This window comes from Dasypus novemcinctus, chromosome 16 (assembly GCF_030445035.2).
Source record: "Dasypus novemcinctus isolate mDasNov1 chromosome 16, mDasNov1.1.hap2, whole genome shotgun sequence".
Lineage (NCBI taxonomy): Eukaryota > Metazoa > Chordata > Mammalia > Cingulata > Dasypodidae > Dasypus > Dasypus novemcinctus.
Genome location: NC_080688.1, coordinates 3,033,008 through 3,040,003, shown reverse-complemented (window position 1 = coordinate 3,040,003; position 6,996 = coordinate 3,033,008).

Sequence of the window (6,996 nt, the reverse complement as noted above, 5' to 3'; positions counted from 1 at the left end):
CAATTTTCTATGTATGGTATCTGGCCTGACTCTACTATAAACTCCATGATGAAGTTCATATAATTTCCACTTTATATAAATGCAAATTTGGCCATTGGCCAAGACTAATAATTAATAATGCTTAGAGTTAAGTCCATCATGTTCTGACTTCTAATCCTGCACTTTATTCATAATGTTATTGTAGTTCATCTGAAACTGGTGCTGTAATGTGTCCACACTAGATGGCAGAAGAAGTATTGACTCAAACATGGTCTGGATTGTTTAGGAATGTTCTATCTCCAGGGGAAGGCAGGGTTTACTTCTCAGATAGATCCAATGTTCAGCTGCTGAAAAGAAAGGGGAAGAAGAGAAGAGAGCAACTAACTTCCTCTTATCTTTGATACTTCTGCCGGAAACCTGCATATTTGATTTTGTAATTTCTTTTTGGATGTAGAATGGAGTAGAAGTTTAAAGCAGAAAATTCAAATTCTGAAGAGAGACATCCTCTACATGAATGGGTCATACTAACATCCTAGATGAATTATGCCTGGAAGGAATGAAATTGGACATGATTTTCAATTCTTTCACTTTCTAATCCTATGGATTTATGAACATCAATTAACTTACCAGGTCCTGTTGAAGAAAAATAATGTATTATTAATAGATATGAAAGAGATAGCTTTTGAAAATATCAAGCTAGTTTATTTTGTATAGAAAATGCTTAGAATGTATTTTATTAATTAAATTGAGAGAAATATTTTCATGACTTACATAGCTATTACATTAACACTTTCAGGTAAATTATTTTACTTATGGCCAATATATGTCATCTTGGACAATTATCTCAACTTTCCTGGGTCTCAATTTCCTCTTATGAAGAGAAAAAGTTGAAAAATAAATATAGAGGGAATGAATATAAGAATGACATGATTCTTTGTGCCAGAACCAATTAGAGCTTCAAGACAGTGGGCCCTGTATGAAAGAAATATGTGTGGAAAAAAAATGTCAAGCTGAAATTTCCAGACTGGCCAGCAGATGGTGACTGTTGGTGCACCTTTCCACAGAGGTGTATCTCTCTTGAATTTCTCTTGTTTTGATCTAGCCAAAGTCAACAAAGTATGTCCTGCTTGCCAAATTCACTGAAGAAAATCCCCCCAAAACCCCTCCCATTTCCTTTGTATGACTGGACAGGGAGGAAGACTTCTGCTCACCTCTCAATCAGCTGCAATAAGGTAGACTTTTTGACCAGCTTAATATCTTTGGGGTGGGGGAGGAGAGCCATTCCAGGTAGCTGGGAGGTTTAGTAAATCACAATTTGTTGTTTAACTTTCTTCATGTCACTCTCTGTTACCTTCCTGGGAGTTGTGAAGCACTAGCTTTCTCTGTTGACCCCTAAATCTCATCCCTTGGGCAGCTTTTGACTCTTTGCTGTTTTTGTGGGAGACCTGAGACTTCTATGCCTTATCTGATGCCATCTTCCCACAATCACCCATTGAAACACTTTTTTTTTTTTGCTTATGTCAGGCATGGCTTTTATCAACATGATTTGTTAATTTTATTTAAATCTCTGTAACAGGTTGTCCAACCAAACAAATGATAGTAACTATAGTGAGAAGCTTCTGCCAATGGCAGAAAATAACTCTCAACAATGCAACTTTATTCCTAACTCTAAGTCTATGCCTATGCTTTAACACTAGCTGTAGTTGTAACTGTAGCTCTAAATTTAGCTCCAACTCTAAAATTAAATTAAATTCTAACTCCAACTCTAACTAACATCAACTCTATCTCTGAAGTCTAAATTTAATTTCCATACAGAAAAGAAAGGAGCTGAACTGTGTAATACCTTCCCTTTATTATTTTACTTCTGGACCAAAACCCTCATTAGCATTTAACAGTGCCCATAAGCATATTTTGAGTGTTCTGCTGATGGACACTGTATTAGCCAGCCAAAGGGGGTACTTATACAAAATACCATAAGTCTGTTGGATTTTATAAAGTGTATTTACGTGGAGTAGGAGCTTACAGATACTAGGCCATAAAGCATAAGTTTCCTTCCTCACCAAAGTCTATTTTCACATGTTAGAGCAAGATGCTGCTGTCATCTGCCAGGATTCAGGCTTCCTGTGTTCCTTTTTTTCTGGGTCTTGTTTCTCTATGGGTTCAGGCTTCCTCTCTTTCTGGGGCTTGCTTCTCTGTCCTCTGTGTGCTTACTTCCTAGGGCTCCAGCTTAACATTTCAGAATCAAAATCCAATATCAAAATTCTGACATCAAAAACTTCCAACTCTGTCCTTTGCCATGTCTTTTATCTTTGAGTTACCATCCTACTGACATGGTCTAATCAAAACCCTAATCATAATTTAATCATACCCAGGTAAAGACCAGTTTACAAACATGACTCAATATCTTTTTTTGGAATTCATAACTATATCAAACTGCTACAGGCACTAAAAGGAATATTTCTGAGAAAACAAGAGGGAGCACTATGTCACCCTGTTTTTGACATATTGAAATTATATATGTGTCATGGAAATGCTTTACTTATGGGACTAGAAGGCATAAATTTGAAAAAAGGATTATAGATAATTTTTGATGAAGAGGCTTGAAGATGAGAGAATGACTCTGTGATGATTCCTATTTTCCTTCTTGATAACTAGGAATAAGAGTCTCCTTATGAGATTAGAGGACAATTTCTATTAAGAGAATAAGGATACTAAATTGGAATATATGTTGAGAAGACTGTGCAGAAGTGGTAACTGTCTAAAACAGCCCTGTAAATTAGCTCAAGAAGCATTGAAAACAGTTCATATTGGAGTTCATAATTATTGTTCCTACACCCTTTTTATGATAGTATAGTTTTCTTTTCAACATTGCTTTCCATATTATATAAAGGGGGAAAGGTGATGTCTGAATTTATGACTTAATACTTCACTTGTGGTAGTATGTTAAACTGAAGCAAAGAGAAACTACTCAAATTTTGTTTTGCAAGGACTGTTACTTATCCATTTTACCTTATTAATAATCAAGAAATTGAAACAAAAATGCTATCTTTTCTTTTTTTAATATATGTTTTTGTAAAGATGAACTTAGTTATTACATTACTCAGAATAAGATACATTTGCTATGACAACAAATGAATCCTGAAATATCTTTGACAGATCACATACCATTTTATTTTTCAATCAGGTAAAATACACTGATTGTTGGGTAATCCTATAGGGCAGTTGTTCACCATGTAGATCATCAGTAATCCAGGTTAATTCATCTGTATGTTCCTTTTTTTTTTTAATGCAGTCTTCAATACTTGGTGAAACAGGGTAAAATAAACATGGATAGTAGCACATTTGCTGCTTAAAATTTTACACTAAATGAGGTACACATCATTTCTGTGAGTGAGGGAGATGGTCTTACCTAATACTTGGAAGTTGAGCATTATACTGGGAACACAAGACTAATTTATGATTAACAAATAGGCTGGCCACAATTGGAAAAAAACCTGATTCCTCATTTGGAAAGAATTCTTTATTTAATTTTTGAATATTAATCCTTTAGTGATACATATTTAACATAAGATTTAGCTTTGCTATAGAGTAATATGTGTTAATTCAGTTCCTAAGAAATAGCAGTGGTCACTAAGAACAACAAAAATTTGCCTTGCTGTCATCTGAATCATTTTCTTTTATCTGGAGTTTTCCCCCTAGAGTTGCAGGGTGTCCGCACCTCAAAGTACTCCCTATTTCATTGGTTTGTGTCTAGTAGGCACTTTTCTATTAAAATTTGAAATGAAGACTCTGTCTTGATTACTCAGATACGATAAAACTGTCTTTTGTACCAGCTACTTTATTCTTTTACAAGCTACTTCTGGCCCTATTAATAAGACACAAATCCATCAAATAAAACTCAGTTTTGGTGTAAAGGGCTTCATAGAAGGTTTGGGGTTAGTTTTTATGTGAAAATCTACTATTTGTACCAAAGTTACAAGTTACTCAATTAACAACTATAGTAACAATAATTGTGTTTTGGTCAGTGGTTACTTTTACCCAAAATTTTTTTTTATTCCTCATTCTTGAGGTGTTTGGGACAATTTCTACTCTGACTGCTTCAGGCAGAGAATGGATATATACATATATATATATATATATATATATATATATATATATATATATATATATATATATATATATATATATATATATGGCAGAGGAATGGAATTGTTTTATCTTAGTCTTTTGGGTGTTTTTATTTTATTTTCAGTTGAAGATACTTCTAGTATTTTGGGTGTGGATTATTCATCCCCATAGCTTTGTTGGTAATACAGGGCAGGCCTTTGAAACTGGAAAATAGGAATTGAAGGATATCTGCTAGGTTTGGAGATTCGACAAACATAGGAAAAATCTGAGGCCTTTTAGAAACTTAAAACTGTATTTAACAGGTACATTGAAAATTGTTGGTTCAGGTAAGAGTATAAGAATCATGATGAGGGAATTTTTTAATGAATTTAACTCTTATATTGGGGAAATAAACTTACATATATTCCCAGGTAGGGCCCACAGAGAAGATGTTTCTTTAAGACCATTTGGCTTGGCTATGGTATCTGGACATTCTTGTGCCCACAGGAGCACTTTTTTATGGGACTTTGTTTGCTGTGGCAGTTTGAGAAGACTGGATAAGATCTGAAAAACTGTAACCTCTGGAATGACCTCACAACTCACTTTGAACCCTCTTAGCCATAAAAACCCTATTTCATTTCATATCCCCTACTTTTTTGGTCAAGTTCATTCTCCACAAGCATCATGGATGGATAAGTGTTAATAATCTTAAAGTGCCAGAGAGGCTTATCTCTGGAAGTCAAATCAGAGTTAAGCTATTTTTCTTTAAATTAATGTATTGAAGTTTATCACTCATACATAAACATACATAAACAATAAGTGTATAATAAGAGTTGTGAACTTACAAAACAAATATATAGCATCATACAGGACTCTTGTAACTAACCCTTTCACTGAAAACTTGCATTGTTGTTAAACCTTTTTAACTAATGATTAAAGAGCATTGTCAAAATATCACTACTAACCAAAGTATTTTTCCCAAACCAACACTATTATTATTATAATATCATTTATATATGAACATACATAAACAATTAAGTGTATTGTAAAAGTTGTGAACTTACACAGCAAAAATGCATAATATCATCAAGGGATCCCATACATCAACCCCCAACCAACACCTTGCATTGTTGTGAGATGTTTGTTACAAGTTATGAAAGAATATTGTCAAAATCTTAATACTAATCCTAGTCCTTATCTTTTACTTGGTGTGTTTTCCCCCAACTAACCCTATTATTATTTAAATATTTATCTTATGACAGTGGTTTTAAAATTATTAAACAATCACACCTGTGCAGAATTCTGAAACAACACCCCTTCATCAACACACCACACTATGGTGGAGCATTTGCTACAGATAAGATAATATCATCTGATTGTTACCATGTCCATAATGTACATTTGGCTCACATTTTCCATGCTGCCTCATTATCAACACAGTACATCTTTTGCATAGATGCAAGAATATTATATTATTACTATTGACCACAGTCTACAGGTCACTCTAGATGGATTTTTCCCATGCTTCTCGACATTCCCAACATCCTGCAGTAATGATGTATATTTGCTCTAGCTCTCAAAGGATACTCTTGCATCATATTATCAACCACAGTTCTCATCCACCTCTTGGTTTACTATGCTATTCAGTTCCTAGATTATTTTCTAGCATTCTTTCAACTGGCATTTACATACCTTTTCAGTCACATCCTCATTTATCAACTAGCTGTTACTACGTATTATCATTCACTCTATACATTTCCACACTTTTATGGTAAAGCTAATTAAAACTTCTACATGCATTAAACATCAGTAGTCCATCTCAGTCCTTCTCTTATCTCCTTTAAGAATCCACCACCTACCACCAGGTCTTTTTCTTTCTTTCTTTCTTTTTTTAATTTTACATTAAAAAAATATGAGGTCCCCATATACTCCCCCACTCCCCTCACTCCACTCCTCCCCCCATAACAACAACATCCTCCACCATCATGAGACATTCATTGCTCTTGGTGAATACATCTTTGAGCAATGCTGCACCTCATGGTCAATTGTTCACACCATAGCCCACCTGGCCTTGAAGATATTTTTCTACAATTTCTTCTAGAAATTTTATGGTTCTTGCTGTTATTATTAGTTTTTTTAATCCATTTTGAGTTAAATTTTGGATAAGGTGTGACATAGAGGTCCTCATCCTTTCTTTCAGCTATGGATATCCAATTCATTCAGCACCATTTGTTGAATGGATTGCTCTGCTTGAGCTGACTGGTTTGAATAGGCTAGTCAAAAATCACTTGATCATGCATGTGAGGGTTTGTTTCTGAACCATCAATTTGGTTCCATTGTTCTGTGTGTCTGTCTTTAGGTGAGTACCATACTGCTTTTACCACTATAACTAGGTAATATGATTTAAAGTTTGGAGAAGAGGGTTTGCTCTTCTTTTTTATAATGTTTCTGTCTATTCAGGACCTCTTACCCTTCCAAATAAATTTGATGATTGAGTTTTCTTTTTTTAATGCTGGTGGAATCTTTATTGGGGCTGCATTGAGTCTGTGTATCAATTTGAGAAGAATTGACATCTTCATGATAGTTAGCCTTCCAGTTAATGAGCATGAAATGTTCCTCAATTTATGTAGGCCTTTTCTGATCTCTTTTAAAATTGAATTGCAGTTTTCTGAATACAAGTGCTCTACATCATTGATTAAATTTATTCCTGACTATTTGAGTTTTGTCTGTCATATTTTATTTTAACTACTTTTAACACTTTTAGTTACTTTTATTTATATAATCTTCATTTCTAGACTCGCTTCCAGGCCTCTCTCTCCTGTATTTCCTTTTCAGGGTCTAGCACACTCTTTAGTATTTCCTTACAACCTGATCTCTTGCCTAGAATTTCTCTCAGTTTCTGTTTATTTG